This window comes from Polypterus senegalus, chromosome 13 (genome assembly GCF_016835505.1).
Source record: "Polypterus senegalus isolate Bchr_013 chromosome 13, ASM1683550v1, whole genome shotgun sequence".
Lineage (NCBI taxonomy): Eukaryota > Metazoa > Chordata > Cladistia > Polypteriformes > Polypteridae > Polypterus > Polypterus senegalus.
The window spans coordinates 43120407-43136642 of NC_053166.1; the positions used below are offsets into that span (position 1 = coordinate 43120407).

At 39.7% G+C, this 16236-nt stretch overlaps 2 long non-coding RNA genes across 2 annotated transcripts in view; both read right to left on the bottom strand.

Annotated features, from left to right (window-relative positions):
* The window catches only part of LOC120542775, a 154245-nt gene that overhangs the window by 131834 nt on the left and 6175 nt on the right, over positions 1 to 16236 (bottom strand). The gene's annotated exons all lie outside the window — the stretch shown is intronic.
* LOC120542777 overlaps positions 1 to 16236 on the bottom strand; it is a 34526-nt gene that overhangs the window by 12532 nt on the left and 5758 nt on the right. The gene's annotated exons all lie outside the window — the stretch shown is intronic.

The window sequence follows — 16236 nt, forward strand, 5'->3', positions numbered from 1 at the left end:
ATGGGGTGCAGCAAGCCAGCCAACAACCAAGATTTATTAAAAGAATTAACATCTGAAGCTACAGTTGGAAGTATGTTTTAATTTTGCTTAGCTGCTATGTTTTGTTTAACTGCTGGGACTTTTTGTACAAATTAGTATGTTTCATTTTAAATTTTGAGATGTATTACTTAGTATTGTGATGTGCCAGTGTTTTGAATTTTATCTCTGCAAATCATTATTATTAATTCAAAATAATCATGTAATTTGCAGATACCTGGTATGCAGCAACTGCCAAACAAAAGACATGTCTCACAAGGAACTGCTAAGCAAATTCTCACTGCAAATAAAGATTTTACAAAGTAAGTCACAACATTTAAACTGGGTATGATACACAAGACTGTGCTAGAAAATATGAAGTACCTGGCCATTCTAGGCAAAAACTCTGAAGGAGACCTGAATAGTCCAAGAGACAGTTGTGCTCTTACAAACCAGGGATTGTTGATCCACACTTTCTTAGTGACTTGGTCAATCACGATTAGCACATGCAAGTAAGGATTTCACTGTACATGTGACAATACTGTCCCTATGAACTTATTAATGCTCTCTTCAGCTCTGACTTCAGTGTCTGTGGAGTTTGACAGGAACTCTTATAGCCCTACTTGGAAAACATATGGCTTCTGGGACCATTCCTAGTATTTCCACTTTGTTTCCACTCACCCTTTTGAAGCGAACAAGCTGTCCCATTAATGTAACATATATACATTTAAAGAGTAGGTTATTTACGTCTGATTCAGTTGAGACTTGTTGGCTACACGGCCTGTTATCAAAACTTCAAGTTGCATAAAGGAATCTGCAAAACTATGCTGACTGAGCCAGCTTTGTGTATATATATATATCTATCTATCTATCTCTATATAGTACAACTGAAATTCTTCTTGATCAGCAGGTGATAGCAAAATCTGATATGTCCGTTCTTTGCATTCCTGCTTTGAATCATGTATTAACATTAGATAGACAGATACTTTATTAATCCCCAAGGAGAAAATTCACATAATCCAGCAGCAGTATACTGATACAAAGAAACAATATTAAATTAAATAGTAATAAAAATGAAAAAATGAAAAAAATTAAAATAAAAAAAGCAGACAATAACTTTGAGTAATGTTAGCATTTACTCCCCCGGGTGGAAATGAAGAGTCGCATAGTGTGGGGGAGGAACGATCTCCTCAGTCTGTCAGTGGAGCAGGACAGTGACACAAGTCTGTCACTGAAGCTACTCCTCTGCCTGGAGATGATCCTGTTCAGTGGATGCAGTGGATTCTTAATGATTGACAGGAGTTTGCTTAATGCCTATCGCTTTGCCACAGATGTTAAACTGTCCAACTTTACTCCTACAATAGAGCCTGCCTTCTTAACAAGTTTGTCCAGGCGTGAGGCGTCTTTCATCTTCATGCTGCCACCCTAGCACACCACCGCATAGAAGAGGGCACTCGCGACAACCGTCTGCTAGAACATCTGCAGCATCTTACTGCAGATGTTGAAGGATGCCAACCTTCTCAGAAAGTATAGTCGACTCTGACCTTTCTTACATAGAGCATCAGTATTGGCAGTCCAATCCAATTTGTCATCCAGCTGCATTCCCAGATATTTATAGGTCTGCACCCTCTGCACACAGTCACCTCTGATGATCATGGGGTCCATTAGGGGCCTGGGCCTCCTAAAATCCACCACCAGCTCCTTGGTCTTGCTGGTGTTAAGGTGTAAGTGGTTTGAGTCGCACCATTTAACAAAGTCTTTGATTAACTTTCTGTACTCCTCCTCCTGCCCACTCCTGATGCAGCCCACAATAGCAGTGTCATCAGCGAACTTTTGCATGTGGCAGGACTCCGAGTCATATTGGAAGTCTGATGTATGTAGATTGAACAGGACCGGAGAAAGTACAGTCCCCTGCGGCGCCCCTGTATTGCTGAACACAATGTCAGACCTGCACTTCCCAAGACGCACATACTGAGGTCTGTCTGTAAGATAGTCCACAATCCATGCCACCAGGTGTGAGTCTACTCCCATCTCAGTCAGCTTGTCTCTAAGGAGCAGAGGTTGGATGGTGTTAAATAAACCCAGTTCAAATATTGCAGAAGGAGAAAAGCAAAATGTTGAACTCTTGTCACAGTTCAGAGACATCTTGTCAGATTGACTGATATCACAAATTTTTCTACTACTGGAGTAGAAACTGTTCAACCTCCATCCTCTTTGAAGCACACTGCTTATTTTTTTTTGTCTCTCACTGATAAATGGTAGGCAGAGAGGTGGAACGATAAAAACATGTTATATGTATGTGAACGAATAAAGTTAGAGTTCCCCTACATATAAGACAAGGTATGGCATGTTTTGAAATATTTTCAAAGGAGGACCCTGTCTCTCATTTTACGCTCAAACATCCATCCATTTTTTAATGTGCGCAGTCCAGTTCAGGGTCACGGGGGCCAAAGCCTATTCTACAAGCTTTGGGCATCAGTCCAAAGATGAGAATGTTTCTGTTTGGTATGTGGGATGTGGCCAAGCATGGAAGCCACTCCACCTGACACACAGGGCACCTACCTACAGTAGGTATGAAGACCCAAAACAGCAACTTCATTTACTTTGGCTTTGTTTCATATCATTTAATTTGTTCTCATTTTTGATCCTCCCTTATGTGTTATTTTTAAAACAATAGTTTACATACGTTTAGCCTCAGGACTTTTATGGGTGTAGAGATATGGTAAGAGGACATTCTTTCCTGCTATACTGTATGGATGGAGTGTTAAACTAGACTTGTGCTCCATTTTCATTAGTTGTGATTTGTGTAATGCTATGCAAATTTTATTTGTTCTTTATTTTTATTGTACACGTGTGGCCTGTGGGGAGGCACTCTTCCAGTCCTCAAACCCAAAAAATACCAACGAAACTAAAAATACAAAGTAAGGATTACAATGGAATAAAGGAGGTTGTAGGGATTTGGAGGCAAAACACAACAATCAAAACAGTAAAGCAAAAATTAAAAGACCCTTCACCCCTTCCCCTGTCCACACCTTATTACACTTCTTCCTTCTTGCACCTCTCGATTTTTCCCAAGTGAACTCTCATCCATACTCTACTTGATTCCAAGTTAACTGAAGCAACAGGAACAGGCCCCATAATACCAGGACTACATCCAAGGTCACTTCCGATATCCATGGAAGTACCTCCTGGTAAGGCCTAGCCCCACAAAACTCCTGGGGTAGTCTGCTCAGTGTTTCCTCTGGCAGTCCCATGTGTCTGTGCCAGACTGTTTTCCCATTTCTAACTAAAGTACAAGACAAGCCTGCAGGGGCCTCAACAGCAGCCTCCTGCTGCCAGCAGTTATAAGGCTGGGGAATATGTGCTCTTTTATTGCATACTCCCCAAAGCCCTTCCACTATACTTACATCCCTTGAATAATTCAATGATGCTATTTCCTTCATATCCTCACCTGGTATCCCTACTGGAGTAGGTTATAGTTGGCGTCCTGTCTCAAATGTATTCCCATGGCTATTGATACAGGCCCTGACCCTAGTTAGTTAGTTTTGATCCTGATGTGAACATTTATCTGTAGTTTTTATAAGTAGTGCCAATGCTATCCCGACTGCTTCCTATGCCTCGAATCAGTGCCATGTAATGAAACTGGGATGGGAGGTGTGAGTGATGAATGAATAAGGCAGATAAGCAATGGGCTTTCAGTGCTTAAAAGTTAACATTTCTTCTTGCAGAAAAGTCAAAGGAGTAGGAACAACCTTTCACCATTTCTCACCATTGTGAGAAATCTTCCAACACCTCTGTTTATGAAGCTACCAGTAACTGATAACATTAATTCTGATTAAGTTGAATGCCTGCATATTCTATGTATTCAGTAAGCAAGACATGATTCTGAATTCCCATATATAACTGTTACTAGGAGAACACAAGTGAATTCCAGCCTACATCTTAAAAAAGTAAGACAGCACTTGAACTTGAATCAGTTGGCAATCCTGTAGGATGACATGACACTACAGGGCTGTGAACTACTTCCTTACAGCTCCAGGCTGAGGGTTCAGACTGTGGTCTAGCAGGGCTGTTATATACTGATGCTGCTAAAACTGGATTCATCAGATTTGGGAAGTGCATGAAGGGAAAGTGAATTTATTGTAAAAATGATAAAAATTCCAGTTGAAGGGTAGAACACACAGTTTGTAATCACTAGTGATGTAGTGACCACCAACAAAGTGCTTCCTTCATTTATTTATTAGAATTATGGTATTTTGCCGAGTAATCCTTTTGAACTGGACTCGGACCAACATATACAGCGAGGTTAGCTTTTAAAACATTTATCAGTACATTATTTAGCTGGCACATAAAGCACACAGCTGAAATGGGATGCTGCCCTCCAAAGGCGGTCTATTGAAAAATGTTCCTGTGTTCAAAACACGGAAGAGATTCTCAATAAATAAGGTATTTATTGTGAAACAATGCTACGGAATAAAGATATCAGAAAGCCATAATATTTACATACAACCTTCTCTTGGCGACCACAACAGCTGCCAGGTATAACGCTCATCCCTACCTCACTCTTTCAACACCCGGGTGAAAGCGCCCAGCCTCCTCCAGACTGCCAAGTTCGGATGCCTGGAACTTTCAGCAAACTTTCATCAAGTTGCTCACTCACACACCTTGCTGGACTGAGTTGGTGGTACAAGCAAGCCTAAGATCTAGCCTTCCTGTTAATCTGCCAATTCAGATTAATTCAGTGCATTCTCATATACTGTCCTTCACTGAAGTTGTCAATAAGTCAAAACACAAGCATATGGTTTCAAGTGGTTGTCAGAAATGAGGATTATCCAATGGAAGGAATCCATTTAATTCCTTCATTAACTGGTTATCATGCTTAAGTTAATTAATAAGACCTGTCACCTGTTTCTCCCCATCTTTTTTAAAATCTACCTTTTTTCACATTCTGTGTTTCTAGTTTTAAAGTTATAAGTTGATCAACAAAGGCTGATATTAAGTACGTGTTCGGCTGCACAAGACCACTGTAACACACAACGTTGTGGCCAGAGAAGCATACGCTAGCAGCGTCCTCAGTCTTTTCTTCTTTTGTACTTTACTAATATAGCTATGTGCATGTGAGGAGCCAACAAAAGGTGTCCAACAATACACTTAAGAGCTCAATAAACCACAGACTACACTCAAGTGCAAAGGCCTCACCTGGGAAGCATGCCAAAACTCCCCGACACCAAGCTTGAATTCAAGTCAGCGAGTCAGAGGCTACAGCCATGACACTGTTGTGTGTGTTGGGGAAAGAACTGTACATCAGGAAACAATGTTACTGGAGCAATGCTCACCTTTGACTCATTATAGGTACTCAAACTGTTAATTAAGAAATATGTGCAAACAGAATTATTTTGCATCTAAACTTGTAGTGTGCTTGGAAATGATGGCCATGATAGAAAGGCACTATATAAAATAAAGGTAGTTTGTTTACTGGTGGTGGTGCAGTGGGTAGTGCTGCTGCCTTATGGATTCAGCATATTGAATTATAATCACAACGAATGCATTATAACGAAAATTCAAATAAAACATTTCTAAGGCATAGATCTAATGACTAATATGGGTCTGCTTTAAAGTACACAGCCTGTCCAGGTTTGGTTTGATATTCGAGATGGACACTTCGAGCTCCTTTTCTATTTGAAGTTTGTTTCTATGACGAGCGGCGTTTGTGAACGCTGACTTGTGCCAAACAGATAATCATACGAGAGGCTAATAACTGACCTCTTTCTGACATTCATGCCTGACTTTTTACCCTTATAAAATAATGTATGTGTACATGTGATAGGCTGTGCTTTAAAGTACAAAGTATGTCACAGAACCTTGCACCAATCTCCACTCTCACTATTCTGAATAAAAAAAAAATTCCCACTCTTAAATAGGGCTGGGTCATATGGCAAAAAAATAATACATCAATTAAAAAAAAAATATTTTAAAGTTATAAAATATTTCAACATTTAAAAGCACTTTCAACAATTCTTGGAAAAAACAAAACAAAAAATGGATAAGCTGTCCTCATTTATACAACTGTAGCCTTCCTAGAAATACAAAAACTTGAATACATTTACTGTCAATGAGAAAAGGTACAAAATTAGAAAACTTCCTTCTGTGTAGACTTTTCTGTACTTTTTTGTAGTTTATTTTACAGTTGCAGCCCTGGTTCATTTTCTATGTGTCCTCCACACTTCTTTCATCACTTCCAGGGACCTTTCATTACACTCTGCAGTTTTCCTTACAGCTTTTTCTTCTTTTCAGCCCTCACTGCTCTTCCCTATATCAAACAAGCTTGCAGAGCACACCAGCCTAGTACTTCCTCCTGCTAGAGCTACTGGTCTTCACTCTGATATCAGGTCTCTGCTCTGAAATCACTCTGACTGTCCATTATAGACAGCCAGCTTGCTCATCTCACCACCTTAGCCCTGTTATAGCTGCAGACCAAGAAAGCATGATGGACAAATCTGGTTTATTTTTCCCCAGGCCCCAGACACTCTGCTCCTGATGTAATTACGCTGTCTAGGAGGATATAAAACAAGGAGCACGCCTTGTGCGGTCCATGCTGAAGCAGGGAGAAGAATGCAACGGGGCTGTTGGTTACAGACAGGCTTTATGTTTTTCTCATACTGTCTCACACTGGTTTCATTCTGCTGCTTCTGTTTTAAGTGTTGAAATAAACTGGACATGCTTGTATCTTCTGTTTTTTGCAAACTCTGCATTTTACATTAGTTTGCTCAACAACCTGTCTTAAACCAATTCCACACAAATCATAAAAGAAGCACCACTCATCACATTCTTTGCGTTGATATTGTAATGCTCCTTCCCTGGTGCGAGTAATAAAACTGCACTGACAATCCTATTGTTATGGCCATAGGAGATGTTGTCACTTCAGTCCTTAGTCTCTTCTTTTATTTTAAGTAACTTGCGCTTTCAGCCTCCTGTTTCAAAGTCAGGACAGTTTGCAGGAGTTTTGCAACCACAGGCTGGGTTCAGCTTCAGCGTGGCAGACAAAGTTGAACCAAGCTTATTCCACAATCACCATCTGAACTGAAAAGTGTGCAGTTCCCCTTGATGCCCACGTCTGGGCATCGCAGCTGCTGCTTTGCATTGAGGGCGGGTTTGGGGGTGATGGAGCTCCTCTGTGTCTGTACCAGTGGATTAAACGAACATTTAAATTGTACAATTTGGTTAAAAAAAAAAAAAAACAAAACGGAAAAGTGTCATGTTTGAAAATTATTTTGAAACACTGAATTGAATTAAATAATTTAATTGAAAAAGTGCATACCACTTATGTTCAATTACTGATGCCAGCAGAAAGGTGGAACAACCTTAGAAAGGTGAGAGCATAACATGCAACCAAAGGATAGAAAAAGGAGGTACTGTGCAGCTGATGCAATCCAGTGAAAGAATTAAAACCAGAACTGGAAGGTCCACATTGGCCTTATGTGGTGGGAAGGCAGCAGACAGGAGAGAATGTACGGTGTTCAAGAATATAGGAAGGGAATGGCAAATGCCAAAATGATATAGTCTTCAGGAACAAGTGTAGTGGCACAGGCAGCAAGAACTCGGCCACCAAGCAATGGGAAAACACTTGACTTTTCCAATAGAGGGCTCCTGTGGGTTATTCAAAATTTATATTTACTTGGGTCAGTACATGTGGTGATTGGCAAAACCAAATGCATATACGGTTCAATATGCATTACTATATTGGGAAAAATCTGTGCTGGTCCATATGAACATCATGGGGGGAAATTCTGGGAAAACCCCATAATGTGGGCAGAACATAGTCCAATTGGTTTAAAAAGGGAAACATCTAGGATATGGGGTAAATGTAGGCCTAATCATATGGGTGCTTCCATAACCTCTCTCTCTATAAAAACAGGAAAAAGGAGGAGAACCCAGATGTTAGCAGAGCAGAACCTCAACCGAAATGGTGCCAAGGAGCTTGAATAAAAGAATACAAATAAGGAATATAATTTGAAGTAGTACCCAAGTCCATATTTGTTGTATTTTTGAAATTTAGGTTGCAATATGAAGATAACTGGCTATTGTATAACTATTTATCATGTACCAACAGTGTTCATTTGGCCATAACCTACCTTTCAGATGTGTTTGAAACCAAATAATGTACCAGCGGCCCAGCGCACTTAATATACTGCTGAAAATAAGCAGTGTTGAAACTGGCTTTAGATAAGTTTCAGGTTTAGTTGAGTTGGTATCAGAGTTTTTCGAGTACCCCGGCTGATTGAGGATGGTAAGATCAGTGAAATAATTGCTTCACCTGAATTGTCTCTCCCATGAAATGCAATCTTCTATTACTGTACTTGCTGACTGCAAAAGAATACCAAACTGTGTAATAATATCTTTATAAGAGCAGTCACTAAACTGGCTGATTTGCATGTATTCAGTTCAACAAATACAGAAATATGACCTCTTAGCTTTAGATGATGATGAGGTGATGTAGGAGCAACTGTGGCCGTTTTACTCATGTCTGTGTGTTTAAAACACATTTACTTTTTATAGCACATTGAACAATACTTCAGTGTTGTATTGTCTGTATTTCTAAAACACCATTCTAGACTTTGCATTTATAGCAGAACTGTTTCTATTTCTATATTTATTAATCTGTAACACTGACAGGTTACAGCAGGGATGTCAAACTCTGGTCCTGGAGGGCTACAGTGGCTGCAGGTTTTCATTCTAACCATCTTAATTAGTGACCAGTTTTTGCTGCTAAGTAACTTCTTTTGCTTTAGTTTTAACTAGCTGAAATACCCAGCATTGCCCGGGAGGAAAATAAAGTTTTTTTTAATTGTTTGAGAAAAAAAAAAAAACACAACTATAAATGGGTTGGATAATGGATGGGTGGTTAAAGACTCACTAATGTGCTTGTGTTGCAGTGTTGTATGTATGTATGTATGTATGTATGTATGTATGTATGTAGCTGATGCTCGGAACTGGCCAACTCTATCTAATTTGAAAAGCAACAGGGGCACGGTGCTGCTCAAAAATAATGAATGCTGGCAGTCACCTGGTATATACTAACTGTATAAGCTCGTGCTGTTAAAAGCACGGGATCCTAGAAAGTATTTAAATCAAGACAGAATACATGTGTGTAAATGAGAGGGATGTCAGTGGAATGGTGAGGATGCAGGGAGTAGAGTTGGCAAGATTGCGTTGGTTTAGACATGTGCGGAGGAGAAATGCCGAGTATATTGGGAGAAGGATGCTAAGGATAGAGCTGCCAGGGAAGAGGAAAAGTGGAAGGCCTAAGCGAAGGTTTATGGATGTGGTGAAAGAGGACATGCAGGTGATGGGTGTAACAGAACAAGATGCAGAGGACAGAAAGATATGGAAGATGATGATCCGCTGAGGCAACCTCTAACGGGAGCAGCTGAAAGAAGAACTACTCTGGGCATCTCTCTGCTAGAAGGATTCATGTTGCCGATGTGCTTGCATTGTTCGTGTATTAGCAGCTAAGCGACTGTCTTTCTTAGGTGGTTTCCTTTTGCCGGTGTACTGGCCTCGCTTGCGTATACTTGGAGCTAGAGCCCTCACCCTACGAGACTCTACGTCTCACTTCCAGGCTGGACAGACACACACACTTCCACGCGTAGAACTCTATTTAATTTCAAAAGCAACAGGGGCGCGATGGCACTCAAACATAAAGAATGCTGGCAGTCGCCTCCAGTTCGCCCTCCGGGTCGTTCAGAGTGGCAACTGGATGATACATGCATACAAGACCGCAAGATCAACCCTACCCAGAAGGGGGTGGGTTACGGCTGATTTCACACTACAGTATTTTTAGTCGGCCAATGAGGAACACGTATACCAAGTTTCATGAAAATCGCTTCAGCTGTATATATATATATATATATATATATATATATATATATATATATATATATATATATATATATATATATATATATATATATATATATATATAGATAGATAGATAGATAGATAGATAGATAGATAGATAGATAAATAGATAAAGATATAGATCAACTTGACTCAGGCCTGTTTGTTGTTTTTTTCCTTAATTAGCAGCCAAACACGGTGTTCTTTGAAAGAACAGAAAATCAACAGTTTTGGAAATGTCTGCTGTAGCAGAATGAGAGCAGCAACAGGTCATGGAATGAAATAGCAGACTTAATTAATAGCAAGAATTGGCTTCTCATTAAGAAACTGGTTGTAGTGAAACTGTTTGGAGCTTGAAGACCCAATTTAGCTTGTCATCTGTTGGCTCGTTTCATGTCTCATTTCTGTTTTGTTGTCATTTAGTAAAGGAAAGAATCAATTCAGAAGACTGAATCCTTAAAAACAGGCCTATTAAAATGAAGGGAAAAGAAATTAATTAGCAGTGAAAACTGGTCACTGATTAGGAAAAGGGTTAGAATTAAAACCTGCAGCCACTGTGGCCCTCCAGGCCTGGAGTTTGACACCCCTGGATTACAGGATTCCTTCAGGGTCACAGAGTGAATAACTGGCAGGGACTGAAACGGCATCACTGTGCTTACAACGTAAATCCATATGCACTAAGCCACAGTACCTGCCTAGAATTACATAAGATTTCATAGACTGACCAGTCTGCTCTTGGTTGAGTACTGCCCAGAAATGCTCCTCTTCTCACTTGAATGCAATTAATGTGCCAGCCACTTTACAAATAAATTAAAACCACCATAACTACATTATTAATTATATGTAATGGAATTTACATTGTCATGATTTGATTTAAATTACTCTGTTTTATTGTGTGTTTATATCTATACTCACTGTATGGTTTATAATGTATTATGATTAAAGCTGTATCAGCCTGTACTCAGTGAAGAGTGCCATACAAAATTAACTGAACTGAATGAATCCAAAGCATTTGAGCTCAGGGCAGCAGTTCCAGTCACAGTGAGGCATTATACAGGCATACTGCCGTTGTCAGACAGACAGGATCTGCAGCATTGTTCTGTTCCATTTCAATTCTCTTGTTCATTAGTACCACCAGGAGTCCAGAGTGTGACAGATAACTGAACCTGCTCTTTTACTTAGCTTGTTGATTTGGTGTGGGTTCTCCTGAAATGATGTTACTACCCCAGAATACAGAATGTAGAAGATGTGAAAGATGTCATTTACCCACATTAAAGGAATGCAGTCTCCTTAGAAAAAAAAAGTTTCCTCTGCCATTTCTTTTATAGTTCCTCTGTGTTCACAGCAGTCCAGCTTGTCATTGATGTGGACCCACCCAAGTATTAGTAGCAATGCATCACCTCCACAAGCACTCCTTATGTAGTAACTGGGCATAGAGGCTTTTTGGTGTGGCGAAAGCTAATGACTATTTCCTTGGTGTTGCTGAAGATATGTTGCAAACTATGGTTTCTGCATTAAGAAACAAAGTTCTCTGCGGTGGGTTGGCACCCTGCCCAGGATTGGTTCCTGCCTTGTGCCCTGTGTTGGCTGGGATTGGCTCCAGCAGACCCCCGTGACCCTATTCAGATTCAGCGGGTTAGAAAATGGATGGATGGATGGAAACAAAGTTCTGCATGTGATTCCTATGCCCTTTCTCATCTCCCTTATCTATTCACCCCGTAAGTGCAGAATCACTAGAGAATTTCTACAAATGACATGACCTTGTGTTATATTTATATTATGAGGTGTAACGCGTGAAGAGAAAATGAGACTGGACTGTTCCTCTAGGTGCTCCAGTGTTGCTCACATCTATATCAGAATCACTGTCCTTTGAGTGTCACAAACTGTGGTCTTCTAGACAGACAGTCCATTATGTAGGACAACATAGGCTGATCTACATCCATATCTCTGAACTTACCCCTTACCAGGGATGACTGGAGAGTACTGAAAGGCACTCAAAAAATGAAACAAAAAAAACCATGAAAGGCAATTAACAACTGATGCTCATCTTCTACCCTGATGAGGTTGGCGTTTACTGTTTCAGTTGCGTCTGCACAAGCTCTCTTCTGCATGTTGTGCACATCACCTGCTGCAGTATTTCCACGCGCCAAAGACAAAAAAATGCAATTATGCGTGAGGCAGCTTTCCAGTTACTGCCACCTTGTGGCTTCTATCATCTACTACACTTCAAATAATGGCAAAAAACAAAAACAACATACTGTATAGGTTTAGTGTCAGCGGACTGCTGCATGACTCATTTTAATGAGCAAGATTGTACATTCCCTTTTAGGCATGAAACAATTCATATTGTGATTCAGGTTTCACGGTAAAATATGAAATTTTCATAACATTTTAGTATTAGGCCTACTTGTTATTAGACATTGTCAAAGCACGGCAAAATAAATTTAAATCGGCACACAAATACACAAGTTTTAACCTAAGCTATTGTATTCATTTTCTTGTCAAAATAAAACAATATTAACATAATATTAACAAAGTATTTCCACTGCAGTAACAAAAACATGTTTCATGTTATTTAACACATACATGTAAGAATTTTGCTGTACACATGACAATAATGACCCTATAAACATAAAATATAAAGTCGCTGCCATGAAGGAACATTCCAGTTTAAATTTTTCTTTTTGTTTTCTGAGTTAACATAAAACACTGCTGCAACAATGGCTGTCATTTTATTTCCTGCTTAAATGCCACCCTGACTAATTAGCTGTGGGTCTTGAAAGAATTTGTAAAGAACTTAAAATGTTTAATTTCCTTTAAAAAAAAAAAAAAAAGGAGAATGTCAACGGGTCTATAAAGCTGAGACCTTTGTGATGTGACAATATACCCGGCAACTGCAAACTCACCGGGTACAGGCATAGCAGGGACTGATATCTGATTTGGCCAGAAAATCAAACACTGGGAATTTTGCTGCTGTCTCTCTGCACCATACCGAAGGACTGCTGTCGAGAACAATGCAAGATCCATTGCTGTGTAATTTCTCCTTGCTGTAACCTACCCCTATTTCTGAAGGGGTAACAGTGAACGATGTATTGAGGTCTCAAGCACTTGTGAGAGCTGCCGTAACTGCACCTTGAAGCTCCCAGTAGTATTTGAGTATATGAAGAGGACTGTTCCAGTTCGATAGTAAGTTGGTATTCTCAATAGAGTTGGATTTGAAAATATCCCACTGGATACAGTGATGTATTTACAGAACAATGTTGTGATTTACCATAATCATCTGAGGATGCAACTCTAAATTAAGTGTGAGTAGGCAGTTACAGCCCATTTTAAATTATAATGATGTTTATGTTACAGTATGTGCCAAAAACTTTTACCTTGACATTGCTATACAGATGGTGCATAATGGTCTTGTCAAAGTGCAGTCAGTTTGTAATGTTATACCCTAGTTGTAGTTTTTTAACCAGATTTTAAAATGCCCGTTTTGATAAATGGGGCGACACGGAGGCGCATTGGTAGCGCTGCTGCCTCACAGTTAGGAGACCTGGGTTTGCTTCCCGGGTCCTCCCTGTGTGGAGTTTGCATGTTCTTCCCGTGTCTGCGTGGGTTTCCTCCGGGCACTCCAGTTTCCTCCCACAGTCCAAAGACATGCAGGTTAGGTGGATTGGCGATTCTAAATTGGCCCTAGTGTGTGCTTGGTGTGTGGGTGTGTTTGTGTGTGTCCTGCGGTGGGTTGGCACCCTGCCCAGGGTTGGTTCCTGCCTTGTGCCCCGTGTTGGCTGGGATTGGCTCCAGCAGACCCCGTGACCCTGTGTTCGGATTCAGCGGGTTGGAAAATGGATGGATGGATGTTTTGATAAACATTTTTGTTTGCCTTTAAGCTTCAATTCAGTGATGATAAATGTCATAAAAATACACAATGCAAGGCCACATGAACTTGCAGTACACAAAATTTGTTACAGTGAAATTCTGTCTCATGCCTAGTGATGCTTTAAATAATTTAGTTTCATAATAGAAATTTCCAGCTTGAGCACATGCTAAATGATTTTACTGTATATCGCATTGAACTGCCTCTTCATTTGTGGCAGATGTGTGACTTGTAATAGTTTTCTTGTGAATTTCATGGCTGTGTCGAACTTACATTATGTATCGTTTTAAGTTAAGATTATTTTTTGCTTGTTTAGTAATCTCTAACCAATGTACTGCATTTTGATTAGTAAATGCAAGTAAGAATTTTTTCTGTATACAAGAAGCCAACACAACTTTTCAACAACTGCATTTGGCTACTCCTGTGTTGTTCTCAGCTACAGCCTAATTATCATGGGAACATGCAACAAAGAAAGATTAAAACAAAAATGTTTTTCAATTGAATGTAATTCACATTATTGTTGCATGAGGTTTTTTGCACCATACATTTTGGAAGGCAGGGATGGTGGAGGGTACACAGCAAGACCACTTGTATTTCATCTGGTCTCTGGCACATACTGTGATGGCAGAAACTGTTGGTTAGATTCAGCTGGGGCATATAACAAGGGGACTTCTGTTCAGGGGAGGTGCATTTGTTGACTCACATGCCAGCTCATAAAAAGTGTCCTTATTTGGATTTATTGACAAAGAAAATCACATTTCTGAAGAGTTGTTTCCGATGCTAAAAGGCATCAATCTTTAAATTCCTTTTATACAGTAGGCGTTTATGTTTGGAAGGATGGAGTGTGGATCAGTAGCAGTGTATAGCAGTACTAGTAGTAGTCAATTTGTCACATGTACACAGTTTAGTGAAATTCTTAACTTGCAGCAGGTTACCAGTATCTGGCATTTTTAGAAATTATAATATACAATGAAAACTGTTCATCTAAAAATGTTTTATTGAAAATGCCTGGAAACGTGCTATGGTTACTAAAACGGATTGCAGTAAAACATATGGCCAAGAATTAGAAGTACTTGCAGAAAGAGTTGTGCTCAGATGACTAAATGATCTCAGAAGAAGATGACGCAAACACGTGGCAAGAGCCTGGTTCACAGGGGACCGATGAGCCAAAAGACAAATTACCAGGAGATGGACTGCACTTATGGGGATTGAAGGAATATGTGTGCCTGTGTGTACTAGTGTGCCATTGTTATGTTTCATTTACTCTTATATATACAATATAATGCATAGAATAACCACAAAATAGGGTTGTCAATCCTTACATTTATGAGGTAACAAGTTAAAGAGGTACAAGCAGACAGTCCAGGGCCGAATGGAGGACTTTGATTAGTAGACATAAGACTTTGCAAATGGGCAGAAGATCATTGGCACAGTTGGTGGCAGACATATCCCTCCTCACATATAATACTTTAGAAAATAGTGAAATGCATACTTATAATAATTCAAGTGTGAAGAATTAAAAAAAAAAAAAAAAAGTGCAACACTCTTAAACACTATGCTGCATTCACGCTATAAACATGCTGAACAGAAATCTCAGTGGTCACCTCCACAGGCCTACAGTTGTTTTACAGAGGAAGAGAGAAAGCTTTGACTAATGTTAGTAGCTTCCAAACTCATGATAAGCTTTTACGAGGGACAGCCCAGAAAGTTTGACTGTAGCTTTGGAATCAAAAGACCTTAATAAAAATGGGAAGGGCCTTTGCTACTGAAAATATCTGGAAAGTGATACCCACAACTAAGAAGGCTTTAGGCTCCCTGACACCATACACATCAATATTGATTATATCTACATGCTCCCTTATGTGGAGTGTTTACATCACAAGATTACTGATAAACTTTATGGAATGGGTGGCATGTTGATGTACTGGACAGTGCTGCTGCCTGATGGATGCAGGTATCTGTGTGGAGTCTGCATGTTCTCCATATCTCTGCTTTTCCTTCAGATAGCATAGTGTGCTAAGTTAATTGCTGATGTCCAGTATAAGTGGGCCTGTGATAGACTGGCAGCCCATCGAGGGTTAACAGCTCTGAATTGGATTAAGCAGGTTTCAGATGTTATGTTAGGATCACAAATATCACTTTTAATTTTGCTCAGACTTCCAAAATGCTCAGATACATATAGACGGAATACCATAAGCAGGGCATCACCACATTTCCACAAGTATTTCAAGTCCTGATTCTGCGTATTGCTTTAAATTTTATCTCAGTTCTTAGTCACAGAGAAATCAGAATGAATATTTTTAAAAAAAGACTTTAGCTCAGCTTAACATGGGTTATTTTTGAATTGTCATCTACAACCAAGAGTTTCCACCAATTAATGACGTCTTGACACACATAAGGATGGCAGATATGGGTAGTGTGGGAAGATTTGTGCTAAACGAATATCGAGCTCTCCA